Raw genomic sequence first — 18476 nt, 5'->3', positions numbered from 1 at the left:
CCATACATTTGCATTTATGTAAATAGGGTTTGGGCTTCTTCACTCACTCACCCTTGCCCTGAGACATGCAGATTACAACCCCAGAAACAGGATCGTCTTGCATGCCCTTCAAGGAAGGCTCAGTACAGGAAGCCTCGTTCATCTTTCAAACCAGCACTCCTGCTGAAAGCAGTTGGAGTCATTTACCTTTTCCATACTCCCTTTCACACACCTGGCCCAGCTGAAGAGTGTGAGGGAGGCAGTCCAGTGAGGCTGTCCCCTCCTTTCCATTTCTACATGTTATATCATTTCTCTGAGTACTTTAAAATTCTAAACCGCCCTGGGTGCAATGATGGAAAGGTAGTATATAAATGAAATAAATAATAGCTAACTGGCCAGAAGATTTTAACAGTTCAGCAAAAGAACAGAATGGGCCAAAAACCTCATCCAGTTCTCCCAGTGGCCATTCAGATGCCTACAAGAAGCCCACAAGCAGGACCTGAGTACAACAGCACTCTCCCCACTTGTGAATCCTAGCCACTGGTATTTGGAGACATACTGTACAGTGGGACCTCAGGTTAAGAACTTAATTCGTTCCAAAGGTCCGTTCTTAACCTCAAACTGTTCTTAACCTGAGGTACCACTTTAGCTAATGGGGCCTCCCTCTGCCGCCACGCCGCCACCATGCGATTTCTGTTCTCATCCTGAAGCAAGGTTCTTAACTCGAGGTACTATTTCTGGGTTAGCGGAGTCTGTAACCTGAAGCGTCTATAACCTGAAGTGTCTGTAACCCAGGGTACCACTGTATTGCCTCTTTCAGTGCAGGTAGACCATAGCCATTGTGGCATCGCTAGTGGGGATTGTTCTCTTCAGGTGGTCAGTATCAAAGTGAACGCTCAGTCCCATTAAGGAAACATAAACCCACAATCCTGTTGTCATTAACATGATGGGCCATTGGCTCCCTTCAGGCCTTTGATAGTGGAATTAATTAAGCACACAAGAGTGGGGGGCTGCAGGGATGAACATGCTAGCTCCATTAACTTGTGTATACTGTGGATCCAAAATTGGCTGTTGACAGGGAAGAAGCACATCCACCTTACCCTTGTGGTATCCTTGCTGGGGGTCATGAGATTCTCTCCCCTAGGCAAGTTAACAGAGGGATTGCTCTCTCCAGTAACTTGCACAAGAACAAGAAAGACAGCTTGCATCCCAGAAACATCAGGGAGGGGTGACTCATCACTCCTGGCAAGGACCCTGCTGCTTCCTTCCTGCCCCATCAGGCTCACTGTCTACCAGCCGACACTGTTGCTGCTCCACTTCAGTGCCTGCCCATTGCCTCTCCAGGTTTCTTTTGTGTAAACAAATACAGTGGTACCTCGGGTTACATACGCTTCAGGTTACAGACGCTTCAGGTTACAGACTCCGCTAACCCAGAAATAGTACCTCGGGTTAAGAACTTTGCTTCAGGGTGAGAGCAGAAATCGTGCTCCTGCGGTATGGCAGCAGCAGGAGGCCCCATTAGCTAAAGTGGTGCTTCAAGTTAAGAACAGTTTCAGGTTAAGAACGGATCTCAGGAATGAATTAAGTACTTAAGCCGAGGTACCACTGTACATTGGGAAATCATGGATCTTGTTTGTAACATAAGTAATTTGGCCCTCAAACAGCCATGTAAGTGAGTCTTCAGTGAAATCAGCATATATCTATATTTAGTTGTGGCATGTACACAAATGAGCAGCAGGTGGCACTCAGCTCCAGCAATGCCATAATTGAGACAACACACTTCTGCAGTTCTGTTCCCTGCCATTGCTTTTTGCATAGACTGAATACACTGCCATCAGGATTGGATGCTTTCATGCATAGCCCTGCGCTGCCTCTAAAAGGTGGTCTCTGCATGCAGCAGAATGAAGTGGGGATGCAGTGGTAGACTTGAGGTGACAGAATGGCAGGTATCACTTCAGAAAATAGGGCAGAGGTCAAATTTGCTCCTCTAAGTTTTTGCTTTCTTGTTCATTTTAAAAAACAGAACTCCCTGCAAACGGAAAACTAGCAGAACAGGGAACAAGACTGGGCTAGACTCTTTCTTCCTAATCTCCTAGCTATGAACAAGAAGATTTTTTTTTTTCTTTACGAGGAAGAACATTTAAAAATGGCCCTACCTAAATTTGGTCTGACATGGTACAATCCAGTCTGCCACCTCAGACAATGTGTAGACTTTCCCTTAGGGACCCTGAGGCATACGGGCACTGGGAAGAGCTGTTCGCAGGGTTGGCATTAGCTATGTACTCACCAAGGCCCATATGCTAATAGGAGGCAATCCTAGATCATTAACACAATGGGCCATTAGCAACTCAGTACTATTGGCACTGCTCATTCCCTTGCCTAATTCTGGGCCTAATCACAACAATTTCTAGAGTTAGAGGACAAGGTGTGCCGTGGTTACTGTTCTTTTTCTCTTTCCTCTCATTTGCTCATCGGGCAAGTGCAGGTGAATAGGCAACAACAGCAAGAAGGAGAAGGAACATCTAAGCCAGTAGCCACCTCTAGCTGGTTCACAGCAATGAATTCTGGGACAGTTCCAGGTTGTCTGACAATTCCCCCCACCTCTGCCAATGGGCCCTGGCAAGCTTACCAGGCTGCAGTGGCAGCACTCTGAGCCGTGCCAAGCACCTGGCTCTTACCACATTTTAGTTTCCCACAACAACTCAAGAGAGAAGCTAGGATGGGGGTATTTGGGAAAATTTAAGAAGTGTCTAGATCATGGGTAGGCAAACTAAAGCCCAGGGGCCGGATCTGGCCCAATCATCTTCTAAATCCAGCCCACGGACGGTCCGGGAATCAGTGTGTTTTTACATTAATAGAATGTGCGCTTTTATTTAAAATGCATCTCTGGGTTATATGTGGGGCATAGGAATTCGTTCACTTTTTTTTTTCCAAAATACAGTCCAGTCCCCCACAAGGTCTGTCTGAGGGACAGTGGACCGGCCCCTGCTGAAAAAGTTTGCTGACCCCTGGTCTAGTTCCAGGTGCTTGATACGCCAGAAAAGCAAAGTTAAGGGTAGCCCATAGCAGGTTTCATCAGCAAGCCCGGCCAGGGCATTGGATTTTTGTATTTTTTTATATTTGCTGCTGTTTTGCTATGTTACTGTGACATTTTTTAATAGTGTTTGTTTGAAATGTGTTCCTGCTTTCTTTGATGTAAACTGCTTTGAGCATGAATATTTTGTGTAAAAGTGGCAAACCAATAAAAGGACTGAATGAATGAATGGTACTGCAAAAGAGATAAAAAGGATTAGAAACTTCTGAGGGCATTCTCAAATCATAATAAAGGCAATCCAACAGGTCCTTCAAACTGAAAAACAGCTATATGTGAGCTTCATAACAAACCTTTGTTTGCAGATGATGCTGTTGAATTTTCAAGAGCTCTCTTGGTCTCTATAAAGGAATCTTGACCCTCTATGGGAAAACACCAAAATAAAAGTCTACATCACTGCTTTTTTTCTGCGGATACTCAAGGGTACGCAGTACCGTCACCTTTTTTTTCTAGAAGAAAAGCACTTCTTTAAAGTGTGGCACTTATTGCAACAACTTCATGGTGAGTACTGACACCTTTTTTTCCTATAAGGAAAGCACTGGGCTGCGTAAAGTCTCCATGCCCCTCTGCAAATGCCTTTTCTTTCTTTCCCAGACTGCAAAAATGCCGTGCCTCCCATTTCTCTTTATATGGCAATCCTTATCAGCAGGTCTTCATACAACACTTTCCCTCTGACACATGTGCCCGTTGCCACTGGTAGCGCCATACATTTTGTGTGAAAAACCGGCAGACATATAACTTCACATTTTTTCTCTCCAAGGTGCCATTGGGTGCATTTTCTGCTTGCTGATACCCTTCAGAGCACAGTGCCACATCTGTGGGAAGACCACTTGTTCCAAATGTTGCTGTATTTTTAAAAACAGGAGGCAAGCCCAAATATCCCAAGTATGTGACTTGCTGGAAACGGCAGGAGGGGAGAGTGCTGCTGTTGTGCTCAGGCCCTGTTTGTAGATTTTCCGCTGAGGCATCTGGCCAGCTACTATGAGAACAAGATGGTGGACTAGATGGGCCACTGGCCTGATCCAGCAGGGCTGTCCTTGTGTTCTTCAGAATGCCAAAACTGGTTCCAGCATAGTGTTTTGCCTTATATCACACCCCATAGAATTATTTTGTGTGTGGATTAGGGGGCAAAATCTATGAACTCAAATTCTGTGTTGTGTTCCTTCAGAATTGGCCTGCTAAGACTTCCTGAGTGACCTGCCACCCAATTTATCAGCAGTGCTGTTGCCAGTAGAAATGGGGGGCGGGAAATACCACAGAAAGGCTGCCTTTGCAGCTTCCCCTTTGGAGAATACTTCCTTCTTTTTAGCAGCGCTTAGGAAATTTCAGCAGAGCACTCAGGCACAGGGTCATCGAATCACAGAACTGTAGAACTGTACGTTGACTTCCTTTGTTATCTTAACGACTCATACTTAGGCCATTACCTCACCAGGAAGCTAGCCTAGTTATTCCAGGAAATGAATCCATGCTGGATCCAGGAATTAAAAGGGACTTTGCATGCACCCTACCCCCACCCTAAACTCATAGCAGGGCAGCATATTTGGAGGTGCGGCAAGATAAAATTGGGGGGGGGGAATCACTTGTTTCCTACCATACTTACAGCACCCAATCTCCTTCTCTTCCTTTTCCCACTTCATTTGTAAAATATTTTTGTTCTCCATGAAGGTCAGTCTTAATGCTTTCAGCCTTTCAAGCATGGCCTTGTTTACCAACAGCCCTTTCAGAAAGTGCAAAGGATGCATTTTAAGTGTCTTATATCCAGTAGCTCTTGACATATGCTCTGCTCTCTTCTCTCTCTTTCTTTAGGCAGCATAAAGAGTTCTCAGAAACAATGATTTCCCCCCTTTCCTTCATCCATCACTAAACCTTGACTCTTTCTTCTAGCAGGATTTTGTATGCCATGACCCTCAATGAGCCTCTTTGTGGGCATCCTTTCCTCTTGGTCTTCTAAACCTCTCTCACATCCCTCTGCAAATGGATTGTCCATCGTCTCAATCTACTGGCAGCCCTTTAAGGATGCTATTCTCTCGTGTACCTAGCACTTTGGCCTTTTTGCCCTTCCTTTTTCCTCCAAAATATAAAGAACTCCTGGCTGATCATCTTACCACCTCTTTTTTACAGGTCAAGCTTATTTAAAACACATACTGTCAGAGGAGAAATGTGTGTCACATTCTCATAAGGGAACTATGGACACTTCATAGCCAAAGCTGTGAAACTGAATTCTCTATTTCAGTTCATAACAGAGAACAATCCAGGAGAATACAAAGGGCTGCAAAGTTGAGTAACTTGACAGGCCATTTCTTTTTGGGGGGTTCTCAGAGTTTCATACCTGAGGATAAACTGGTTAGCTTTCAAATGATCTCCTTCAGAATTCTTTTTCTTCCACCTCTTCTGAAAATGTTCCCTTTCTCAAGTCCCAGAGATGCTAATGTGCTCCCTGCTTAAAATGTGTCATGAGTTGCATGCACTTAACAAGAGGCAAGGATGGCCTCCAGCAGTGTAAAATTCAGAGTCCCATCTTCCCTTTAACCACCACAAAGTGCCAAGTGGGAGGTGATATTCTCAGCAGGAAAGCAGTTCAATGATTATTTTAAAAATAAAAAAAACCCTGCTGGTTTATGACCAGAGTTAAGACTACCTCATGTAGGCCCAAACTCCACAAAGCCAGAAAATGAGAAGCTAAGGCTGCCACCTTAACAGATGTGCCCGGGATCAGCAGTGATGTGCAGTGTCACAACTTACGCTTTTCCGTGATCTTTCAGGCCAAAATCCAGATGAGCAGGATGGTGTCATGACCCCTGACTCTAGCAACAACAGGACAGTCAGAGGCTGCAGGGGCATCAGCTAGGGAGGCCATTGTGCCTGAAACTCATGAACCCGTTCCCCTCACAGAGCTACAATTCCCAGAATGATTTAACAATCAGTTCCTCTTCCCAGGAAACTCTGGGAATTGTAGCTCTTTCAGGGGAAGAAGGGGCCTCCTAACAACTTTCAGCACCCTTAATTCTTTGGGGTACAGCTCCCAGGATTCTTTGGGAGGAGACATGGCTGATTAAAGTGGTACTGTGGTGTAAAGTTCAGTGGAGCCTCAATGTACAATTACCCATTTAGGTAGCAAATACTTCACAAACAATGCAAAAAGAGTGGACTGTGGATGCCACATTAAAAATCTTCTTTCAAGGCATTCCACTTAAACAGCTCTTAAAGCTAGCCCAGAATTCAACTGAGATACCTTGGATGCAATTGGAGAACATTCCCATGGAACCTTCAATTTGTGCGCTCGCGTTTCTGCATCCCTCTAGAGCAGCAATTAAAGAACTGGACAACCCATTCTTGCAGGTTCCCTTTCAAGTCTGAAATCTATGAGAAGTGCAGTTGGCACCTGCAGTGTCCCCTCGTATACCTATTTTAGACCACCTAAGGTTCCGCTATATAGACAAGTTTAGGCATTATAAACAATGGGCAAGAGCAGGAGTATCAGGATATAGGACACTCTCCCAAGAGGATGCTCAATTACCATGGAAAATTTAAAGAAACAGCTTAGGAATATTTCAACTGCTGTTGTTTAGTCATTTAGTCGTGTCCAACTCTTCGTGACCCCATGGACCAGAGCACGCCAGGCACTCCTGTCTTCCACTGCCTCCCGCAGTTTGGTCAGACACATGTTTGTAGCTTCGAGGACACTGTCCAACCATCTCGTCCTCTGTCGTCCCCTTCTCCTTGTGCCCTCCATCTTTCCCAACATCAGGGTCTTTTCCAGGGAGTCTTCTCTTCTCATGAGGTGGCCAAAGTATTGGAGCCTCGGCTTCAGGATCTGTCCTTCCAGTGAGCACTCAGGGCTGATTTCCTTCAGAATGGATAGGTTTGATCTTCTTGCAGTCCATGGGACTCTCAAGAGTCTCCTCCAGCACCATAATTCAAAAGCATCAATTCTTCATATTTCAACTAATTGGTTCCAAATGCAACAAATTTGTATACAATACATTCACTCATTTGTTAAATCCAAGGGCTTCGATCCCCGATGAAGTCTGAAGCATTAAGAATTAGATCTAATACAGAGTTTCAAGATGAAGCTTCTCTATAAAACATTATTGGACCTACAAATGGACATTGGGCAGAGTCTTAGAGAAGTGCTGAAGCCAACTTAGGCCAACAAATTGATGAACAGAAATGGAGCTCTTTATGGTCTAAACACTCACTGCTTACCATTTTGGCTAAATTGCAGGAAGCCTCTTTAAAGATCAAATGAGGGCACTAGATGTCCCTATGCCTTTCAAGAGTTAACTACTCTCTCGCTCTTACGCTGGAGAGCCTGTATCTTTAAAGGCACATTCCTCCACATGTGATGGGAGTGTCTGCTTCTTAAAGATTTCTGGACCCAAATTTTTCCATTGCCATCCATCATTACAGGGCAGCATCTTGTACCCGATCCCAGGTTAGCCCTACTGTCAATGCAAAATGATATCAATCATGTGTTCAGCATAAAGAGTTGGTCTTCTTTCTTATGACAGCTGCAAGACAAATAGTTGCTTCCAGTTGGAGGAGGAAAACCCTCCCCCCTCAGAAACCTGGACCCAATAATATGTGCAGAACATGTAGCACTTATGGAATGCTTAGGTCACCATTGGAGGGCGATAAGAGTATTAACAAAGAAAGATGGGTTTGACTCCAAATGGCCTTGATATATATCATTTATTAATAATTGTACATTAATCCCCCTTCCATCTCAGTTACAGCAGCCACTACAGATAAATTATCTTAACATTTTAGATCCACCCTCTGGATGACTGCATACAAGACTTAACAACTGTACATGTATTTGTCTTAGAATACAACACTTTGTGTTTTGGAAATTGTTTTTAAAATTTTCAGTGAAATTTGGAAATGAATAAATAAATCACAATTGTCCCTTTAGGTGGCAGGTTTTTGCCAGCTAGTTTGATCTGTTGATTTTTATTTTTTTAAATACCACTCCTAGAAGAAAAAGAGAGCAAGAAACATTCATACACCTGAGATGGTGCAGCTGCGTTGCTGAACCAGAGCCAAAATATTGCAATGCCAAACTGATTTCTTTTTCTGGAATAGTCATATTAAAGTGGATAGAACCAGCATTACCTGAAAAGTTCTGAGTCATAGCTGGGGAACCAACTCAATCACCACAGAATAAATTTGATTTAAGTCCTACTGCTAACAGCATAGCATATATTTCCAGACTTAGATTCTTAGCATCATGCTGGGAACTAATCATTTCCTAATTAATGCATTGCTTCCAAACTGTCACTTTTGATAGCTGAAATTGCTTTTGATCGCAGGGCTATTTTCATCCAATGATTTCTTAGAACTGACCTAGAGAACACTAGGTAAAGAGAAAATAATGTAAAGACATCATTTTCATTGTGCATTCAGGATGGCTTGTGCCCACATGATCTCAGAGCAGTTAGACACAATCCCACTTTTTATACCATAAATATTCTAAGGGTTGTTGTTTTTGTCCTACTTTTAGAATCATAGAAATGTAGACCTGGAAGGTACCCAAGGGTCATCTAGTCCAACCCCCTGCAATAGGGGAATCACAGCTAAATCGCAGTTTATGCTGCACAACAGCTTGCCTCCCGACGGCAATAATGTGGCTAGGTGCATACTAGACCTTTAAACCACATTCAAAGCATATTTTGTCCTTCAAATAATTCTGGGCAGTGTAGTTTACCCCTCACAGAGCTATAAATCCCAGCAACAACTGTTAACAAACCATAGTGCCCAGAATTCTTTGAAGGAAAGAATGTGCCTCAAAGGCATAGTGTGTGTAATAACCATGGGAAAGCTTTGCTGAACAGCTGATAAAGTGTGTGGACAATCCAGAATAAATCCGTCATTAATATGCTATTCTTGCATCAAATACTGCTACCTACGCAAGAGCCAGTGTGATGCAGTGGCTAGAATGTTGGACTTGTGTGACCAGGGTTCAATCCCCACTCAGCCATGCTGCTCACTGGGTGACCTCAGGTCAGCCACCGCCTCTCAGTCCCTAACCCATCTCACAGGGTTGCGGGGATTGAACGAGGACAGGGACCACCTTGAGCTCCTTGGTGGAAAACCTGGCATAGAAAGACAATCAATCAATCAATCAATCAATCAATCAATGCTACAGAATGCATTGAGGGGGAAGGGCGGGAGGAAATCCACCTTTTCTTTCTGCACTCGAGATGCTCACATCCTCCTTTCCCTGTGGCTAAACGTCCGCTTTCTTCCTCTTCCTCCGGAGCGCTTGGCTGAGCAGAACTTCTACCCCAGCTGAGAAGGGCAGCCGAGGATGAGCCGCTGCCTGGCGGGGAGGTGGGGGGCGTCCCGGCGCCTGTCCCCTCGGCGCGCTCCGCTGCCCGCCTCTTCTCCGCCACGTCGAGGCGCTGCAGCTACAGGCGGACCGGGCGGCTGAGCAGGCGGGCGGCGGGCTGGGCCCTCGGAGGGAGCCCAGATGCCGCGGCGGCGGCGGCTGCCTGCAGGCGCCAAGCGCACGGCCACGCGGGGCTCTCTCGGCAGCCGGCAGCCCGGCGCCGCGCCGCAGCCACTGGGAAGGCGCTGCTGCCGGCGGCGGTCGGAGGTCACGGAGCGCCGCGTCCCGCCTCCGCCTCTTCGCCGCTGCTCTGGCCGGGCTGGCGGCGGCGGCGAAAGCGGAAGTCTGCCTCTCCCGCCGCCTTCGCCGTCGTCGCCGGGCTGCAGCCGTCGGAGCGCATGGAGAGATCGGTCGCCTGAATGGGCTCCGGTAAGAGGCAGGAGACGGGGCTCCGGATCCTGCAGGAGGGCGGGCGGGCGGGGAGGTCTCCTCCCGGGGCTTCTCCCCGCCAGCCCACGCGGCTGTGCACTTGCACCCTACATTCCCAAAGGCTTCCTTCCTCCATCCATCCTTTAGACGAAACCCACGCGCATCGTTCTTCCCGGGCGCGCATCCCTTGAAATGCCCACGCACCAGGTCAGCCCTCCTCAAGCCGGTGCTCTCCAGATGTTGTCAGACTCCAACTCCCATCAGCACCAGCCAGCATGGCCAGTACTCAGGGATGATGGGAGTTGTGGTCCAAAACATTGGGTGGGGGCGCAAGGTTGGAGAGGGCTGTGCTAAATTTAAACGGGTGCATGTCTGTTTCATGGGAATTCACCTTTTGGTTGGGGAGGAAAATCCAGATGATTTTATCGGAAATAATATAACCCTTTCCAAATTTTTGCACTCAGCCGGGCAACGTGGAAACGCAGGCAGGGTAGAAACAGCGCTCTGGAATGCAGTACTGTATGTCTAAATTTTTAGAGTATGGATTAAACCTCTTTTTTTAACCACTCCCCGATTATGCAGCTCAAGTGGGTGAAAGGGAAAGCCTGCATCTCTGCATGGGGTGGGGGAAATGTGTTGCATGTACACCTGTTAGTCACATCTATGAATTGGTCTGTGTTTCCCTCCCTTCTTAATTGGTTTTGTGTAGTTGGAGGGAGAGGAAGGGGGGAGGAGGAGGAGAGCACCTGGGCTTATGAGCATGTGGTGTCTAAGAGCCCTGCAGTGAAACACATCATTTTGGCACAATTGTGTCAGCGGCACTGGGGTTTTCTATTGAAACTTTTAAAGCATCTGTAACACATTGCATGCGTAAGTACAGCTACAAAAGCATCTCTTTCTCTCTCTCTCTCTCTCTCTCATTTCCTGCTCCATTCCTGGCACAAGGGATGGGGCCACTTGCAGCGAGAAAGCAGATGGGCTTCTGTTTCCTACTTTGACATTATTTGATGGGAGGAGGAAAGAAAGACAATAAAATAATATTTACATGCTAATCGTTGCTGGGTGTTTTATAACTGCACAAATGGTAGCAGAAGGAGAGTGGGGGTTTGTTTTGGTTTTGGCAAACTTAGACAATTGCATTTCAAAACCTGGTATACATCTAATTGATTTGTTCTCTGCGGCCCTGGAGGGTGGGACTGGGTCTATTGGGCTTAAGTTACAATATGGTGGACTTCTGTTGAACATAAGGGGAGGGGATTGATGGGTAGAGCAGTTTGACCATAGAACTGGTTACCTAGAGGCGTGCTGGGCTCTCCCACACTGGAGGCACACTGGAACATGGGAAGCTGCCTTATATTGTGTCAGACTGTTGGCCCATCCAGCTCAGTATTGTCTACACTGACTGGCAGCAGCTCTCCAGGGTTTCAGGCAGGAGTCTCCCAGGTCTGCCTGGAGACACCAGGGATTGAACTTGGGACTTTCTGCATGCAAGGCAGATGCTGTAATAAAATATTAAAAGCACTATATGCAAGGCCCCATATTAACTCATCTTAAACGAAAGCAGGACAAGGCAATCCTCTGCCTCAGCCTTCCTCAACTTAATGCCCTCAAGAAGGTGTGGACTACAATTGCCATCAGCTGTAGCTAGCATGTCCAATGGTCATGGCTGGTGGGAGTTGTAGTCCAAAACATCTGGAAGATGCCAGGTTGGGACAGATACACTGCATGCAATGATGCAGTTAGGATAATTTTAGGCTCTAAAATTGCACTATGTATCAATTTAAAATGTCAAAAACCAAGCCTGTTGCATTTTGGGGGTTTTCCTGCTCATTCTGTTAAGCAGGACCCTGAGCTTTTGCCCCAAAGTATTGTCTTGATGATATCATTCTGTTTATATATATATATATTTATCTATTTATCCCTCTGTTGGGGAGCCCCTTTGTCCCCAGGACAAGGGCACTACTCCTCTTCTATTTTGATTTCAACCAGGAAGAGACTGAATGTAGTGAGGGCAAAAGTCAGGTGCATTTCCTGTGCAGGGTGAGAACCTGTAATTGGCAGAGGGTTGGTGTTCTCTGAGTGTGAGACAGGGTGCAAGTGTATGTCTGGGTGGGTCTTGTGTTCTTTTAGTAAAACTGTTCATAATGTGTGAGATACCGTCTAGGGTCACTGATTGACTGAAGTACATTTTTGTCAATAGGCTCCTGTTGTTTACATCATATGCTTGGGATGGAGGAAGGTGATGGTGTGACTGTTGCAAGTGCTTTTGGGTGAAACTGATTATCTTGACACATTTCAGTTGGAGTTCAGAGCTGGTTACAAGACTGAATCAACTCTGGTCACCCTGATGGATGGCCTTTGTTGAGAGAAAGGCAAAGTGAGTGTGACCCTATTACTCTTCCTCTGTTGCTTTTGGTGTCTTTAACCATGATACTGTTATGTACTGAAGTTCTCACCCTGAGCCAGCAGGGGGATACTGTAGATAGTTTTCACTCAGGTCCACATATGCAAATAAGGAATTGAAAGTGACGTTCAGTGATTGGATAGTTACAGAAAGTTGTTACTGTTGCTTTGTAGTTGAGCTCTATATAAGCAGGTTGGTTGAACCCTTCAGCTCAGTGCTGTTCTGGGCCTGTGAATAAACAAGAGCTGTTTGAAGAATCGCTGTGTCGTCTGATATGTTCACCCACAACTTAACAGATACCTTCCTGAATTGGCCATGTGAGATGAGTACTGAGGCACTGTTTCACCAGGGTCAGTTTCAGAGTTATCACTGGGTGATCACTTCTTGGCCTCCTGGCAGATGCATTGTGGGGTGGCACAGGGTGTCATCCTGTCCCCATTAGTATTTAACATCTACATGAAACTGTTGGGAATGGTCATTATGAAATTTGGTGAGAGATGTCACTAGTATACAGATAATCTATTTCTCTATAACATCCAAATCAGGAGAGGCCATATAATATGTTAACATTTCATATACCTTATAGGAAAATAAAAGCGACACACCAGTCCCCTAAACAGTAACAAAAATACATTAGCCATTTTCAGACAATAAACTCACACCCACTAAACAGCAGATAAACACAAACCAGTAGATAAACAAACCCCCAAAACCATTCACATCAACCCAACAGCATTCTCCCCCCCCCCTTAACCTTCCCTTTCCACCCAGAAGTCCATTATCAGGCCAGCTGCTGCAAATCAGTGCTGGGTGGGTCCAGGATTTGTCTGAAACCTCCCCTCTCCTTTCAGTGGGGGAGCAGTTGCAAAGCAGAGCAGCAAAGAGAATTACAGTGCCATCCTAACCATGTCTGCTCAGAAGAAAGACTTAATTGAATCCTCTGGGCATGGATCTTCCTTGGTAACTGGGGCTAGAGTTGCACCCTTAGCGTGCTCACTTACACAGCCCACAATTGCCTCTGCCCCTATGAGGCCTTAAGACAGCAAATCCTTTGCCCACTTAGATGGGAGTAAGCCCCACTGAAGTCTCATGTCTTATGCTTGTAAGAGAACAGAAAGCTGTGCACATTGCTCCCTAAAACAGGAGGCTTTCCAAAATGTAAGTGAATGACTAGATTTTATTTCCACTCACTGGAGCGAATGTTTAATGGATTCCTAAAATCTGGCTAGTAAACTGAGTGGGTGTGCTTTGACAACGTCATGTACCACTAAATGACATCTGCTGTGCAAACCAAAACAAACTGTTATTAAGACTCTTCCCCCCCCCCACACACACACAGTTCTTTACCTCCACCGTTCTCTTTTCTTGGGAAGCATTATCCATCTGGGAAGAGGTAGCCATTATTCCAATCTGCAAAAGTAATCTGCCAGTGTTTACGAATTTGTTTGCTCCAGAGAGTGTATGTGTGCATGTGTCCGTGTGGGAGATCAGTAGCTGCTTTAATAGTCAGCAGTTTCTGAGAACATTCCCTTGAAAATTCCCACAAAGAAATCGATCAGGAGAGGGGAGAGCAAAAGCCTTGCTGCATTCACAGAGCTGTTTATAAGATTGCCCAAACTTTTAGCCAGCTTCGGTAATGTAAGCCTAATTAAATAAAAGAAGAGAGTTTTCCACCCAGCCCCTCTCATTGAGCAGGGTTGTCCCAATTCACTGGCCATATCCCCTCCTGGCAGTTGCCTGCTCTGCCTTAATAAGAAACTACAACTCTGTGTTTATCATTTATGTGTCAGTTAGGATCCCTGACTGGTTGCATGCCAGTAAGTCCCTTCCTCACTAACATTGTAGTCACCTGATGGACATGGCTAGCAGCAACATCAGTGCTGGGTGTGTGACCAGCAGGCAAGATCCTGATCTACTCCCCTTATATGTTCAGTGGACATATAGGTGTGTTGTGTGTATAGCCTGGTACTTGAAGACCTTTTAATGTATATGTGGGGTGTCTGTATCTTGGTAGTTTGAAATTTGCTATGTAGGCACACTTGCTCTTAGGACAGTGTGGCAAACGAAGTGTTGTCATCTTTCTCCCCTGCCAGGAGTTGTTCATTATGTCTGATTAGAAAAGCCTGTCTGTCACAGCAGATTACAATGGATCAAGTTAGGTGAACAACACTTGTGCCTTGGGCACCCTAGACCTGGGCAGGGGCACCTGTGGTCCTCCATATGGGCTACAGCTACCAACCATCATCCCTGATCATGGACCTTTGCTGGAGTCCAAACACATCTGGAGGACCAAAGATGGCCACATCACTGCCATAGAGCTTACTGGGTTTACAACTGTTTAGGTTCATTGACAGCAATTTCTTTCATTTGTAGCTGTTAGAGACTCGGGCTGGGACTGGAGAGGCCCTGGTTCAAATTCTCACTCAGCCATGAGGTTCAGTGGGTGACATTGCAGCCTCTCGGCCTAATCTACCACACAGGGTTGTTGTGAGAGTGAAATTGTGGTGCAAGGGGAGTCACGCACACCGCCTTGAACTCCCTGGCCAGATAGAAACAAGATTGGTTGGTCTGGTGGTCATGCAGGCTGGGAAGAGCTTGTGAAACCGGCTTTCCTGATCTGGAAGTGGAAACAAAAATAGAAGGAAGCAGATCATTTCTGCCCAGTGGCAGAGCGCGCCTGCTTTGCATGCAGAAGGCCCCAGGTTTGGTGCCTGGCATCTCTGCATATAGGTTGGGCAAAGGCTCCTGTCTGAAACTCTGGAGAGCCGCTGCCAGTCAACATACACAATACTGTGCTAGATGGAACAGTAGTCAATATAGCAGCTTCCTGTCTTCGCTTTCTGGGTTGAATAATCTTCCTGTAGGTGTGAACGTTGCTGTTACACACAAAGGAGCCCAATGAGATTAACTGAGTTTACCTTGGCACGCTCTGAGTGGTGAATCTGCAAAGCCTATATTCCTCTATGATAGGTGTTTCTGAAGTTGAGAATGGGGATAGTGTGGCATTCAATAGAAGAGAGAGGGGGCTTTTAGGGTGGTTGCTACTGAATTTTGTGCATTGTCTTGAAACATATTCCCAGAAGGCAATAAAATAACAATAATAACAGTGATGAGGATGATGATGATGATGATGAGTGTGAGTATGACTGCAAAGGTCTTGATTCACTCGAGAACCAGGGAATGACCTTGGAACAGCTGAAGCTGGACGTTTACTGTCATCTAATAAATAAGTCCCATGAGCTCAATGGAACTGACTCCCAGGTAAGTGTGAATAGGATTACAGTGAAATCCTATACACACACATGATAGCCAGGGGAAAAGAGTTACAGCAGAATATTTCTGCAGCTATTTAAAAATGGGTTTAGAACTTGGTTACCACCATTAAAGGCCTCTTTAAGTGTGAATGCCAAAGTGTGAATCTTAAAGAACGCTCTTATAAATTGTTATTCTGGTGGTGTCTTAGTCTATTGAGATCCAACTGAACTTTCCCTGGGGTTAATAATAACCGCTGGCAGTGTAATTCAATGCAAGCAGATATAGGTCATATTTACTGGACATGTCCTAGGGTCATAACATTTGGAAGCTAGTTCTTAATCACATAAAGGAAATGGCATGAACCCTATCATTGAAACCTTTAACTGTATTATTTTGTTATGTCAGACCAATAATCCCAACAGATGATTAGAACATGCTATTCTTACAGCGGAAAGGAGACAATAAGCAAGAGGGGGAAGAGACATCTTGTTAATATAAAATTCTGTTATTGTGGATATGATCGAATTAACAAATTATGTCGGTGTTAGAGAACACAGACACAGAAAAAAGTTGGAGGTACAGGATTTCCTGCCACCATTTGCAGAACTGGGTGCAATTTAGAATCTTACGTAAGATGATGATGATGATGACAAAATAGTACAGATTCGTGTTGATTTATTTGCTGACTGGTGAGAAGGAAACAAAATATGATTCTTTTAAAATAATATGGACTAATATTGAATTTGTGTTTGCTGACTACATTAAGTCTTTATTTTATCATAAATATGTAAAAGAGGGGTGCGGGACCTGTAGCCCTTCACACCCTCCACGCTCCAACTCTCATCAGCTCTAGCCAGCATGGCCAACAGAGAGGAATGATCGTTGTAGGCATGTAACCTCTTGAGGGATGCAGGTTCCCTGTCTCTGCCATCTTAAGAGGCATTCCTTCCTGTATGAGAAGGAATGCCAGGTAAGGATGGATACCTCTTATGAGAAAACAAATACAAAACACAACTACATGATCTAAAACCAAACAAAGGATTTCCCCCCTTTCTCTCCTTGCTGTGGCTGAGTTGTAGTTCAGCAACAAGTAGTCCATTTAGGTTGCTCCCTGACTAAGAATGTGTCTCAGTTGCTTATTTTGGAACACTTGGTAGTCCTCAATTCCCAGAAAGGAAATATTTTAACATGGATTTTGTGTTTAATGTCAGTAAGGGTTAGCTTAAATTCTTGACACTTAGGTCAGAACAGCATATTCTGAAGGAACAGCCCTGGTTTTGGGTGGCATGCTCACTTGCCCTCCCAACAACTTAATTGTTGCTCCTTGCTGGGAAGGAAAGGGCAAGGCAGTGGTGAGGTTGGCACAGCGCAAAAGCACAAGCAGAGCCAATTCAGCCCTCCTGGCAGTGCGTTTCTACCATGCCAACCTCTCCACTCTCTTTCCCAGTAAGCCACGGTGATTCAGCTGTCAGGAGGTCAGGTGGGTGCCACCATCCACTATGGACTAGCCCTAATACATACGGATTTGCTTTAGTGTTTACCCCTCACAGAGCTACAGTTCCCAGTAGCCTTAAGAAACAGCAGTTCCCAGGATTCTTTGAGGGAAGCCATGGCAGTTAAAGTGGTATGACTCTGCTTTAAATGTATGGCATGGATGTAGCCCTGGGAATGCTGGGAGTTGCACCTGGGGTCTTCTACTTACTAAACAGCGGCTGAGTCCTAGTCTTGTCTTTCCTCGCTGTCTCCTGGTTCTGAGCTTTGCAGCATTTGCAGCGCTTCCCTTGGCCTTGAAAGAAGTGGCATACGTGACTGTGAAGGGCAGAGCTTCTTAATTAAGCAGCTGCTGCTTAGCTCCCATGCTCTTAACCCATCTGGGAGCAGGGCCTTTAAGAGCCAGCTGAGAATCTTTCTACAAGGAATTCTGCCCCAGTTTTGGCACCTTCTTGATTAAATGCACGCAAGGCACTGCCCGCTCGACGCCCTTTTCCAGATCATGCCTGCTTGTACAGCTGGCGCCTGTGCAATCTGGGGCTCCAGAAAGCGGAACCAGAGAGGCCAGAGGTTGAGAAAGCATTTAAGTCCTGCCCAACCAAATCCTTCATCCAGCAAGACAGAATAATCCCTCTGTAAGCTGGATGCTGCTGCAGGAAGCAACATACACGTTTGTCCAGCCTGAAGCTTGCTCTGCTTGCTCCGCAGATATGTGCAAGACTGAATTTGGTCTGAGGGTGCCAGGACTCAGCATGTAGGACCGGGTGGCGCTGTGGGTTAAAGCCTCAGCGCCTAGGGCTTGCCGATCGAAAGGTCGGCGGTTTGAATCCCTGCGGCGGGGTGCGCTCCCGCTGTTCGGTCCCAGCGCCTGTCAACCTAGCAGTTAGAAAGCACTCTCGGGTGCAAGTAGATAAATAGGGACCGCTTACTAGCGGGAAGGTAAACGGTGTTTCTGTGTGCGGCTCCGGCTCGCCAGAGCAGCGATGTCACGCTGGCCACGTGACCCGGAAGTGTCTTCGGACAGCGCTGGCCCTCGGCCTCTTTGAGTGAGATGGGCGCACAACCCTAGAGTCTGTCAAGACTGGCCCGTACGGGCAGGGGTACCTTTACCTTTACCTTTATATCTAAAGCCTAAAGAGATTTGGACCAGGGCATCTTAAGGGCTGCTTTCATTTGTTCTGCATTTGAGGTCTCTTTCCATTTGGCCAATCTGCGCTAGGGTATGGCACTTCTGGCCTGGTGGCCAAATGCGGCTCTCCAGGCCTCTGTCTGGCCCTTGGAACTCCCTGATACAACCCTCACCAAGGCCAGTCTACCCATGAGGCAAAGGGAGGCAGCCACCTTAGGTGACAGGTGCAGCAGATCCTGATGGAGATCTTTATTTCCTCCTTGTTCCTGATGTAGATCTTCACTCACCCCTTCTTCCCTGGGAAGGAGGAGGTGCCATTTTGTGGTTTGCCTCAGGTGCCAAAATGTCTTGGGCCAGTCCTGACCCC

At 46.1% G+C, this 18476-nt stretch overlaps 1 protein-coding gene across 2 annotated transcripts in view; it reads left to right on the top strand.

Moving 5' to 3' along the window:
- Positions 1-9341: 9341 nt before the first annotated feature.
- The window catches only part of BEAN1 (brain expressed associated with NEDD4 1), a 48269-nt gene continuing 39134 nt past the window's right edge, over positions 9342-18476 (top strand). Inside the window, exon 1 of one of the 2 annotated variants that reach the window (XM_083454517.1) lies at positions 9342-9830. The gene's annotated coding sequence lies outside the window, so the exon portion shown is untranslated. Of the gene's footprint in view, positions 9831-10294; positions 10321-18476 lie in introns of those variants that run through there. The other variant, XM_083454518.1, reaches the window with a different exon arrangement.

Source organism: Podarcis tiliguerta (assembly GCF_965153285.1).
Source record: "Podarcis tiliguerta genome assembly, chromosome: 8".
NCBI lineage: Eukaryota > Metazoa > Chordata > Lepidosauria > Squamata > Lacertidae > Podarcis > Podarcis tiliguerta.
This window is presented reverse-complemented; position numbering and strand designations above follow the sequence as displayed.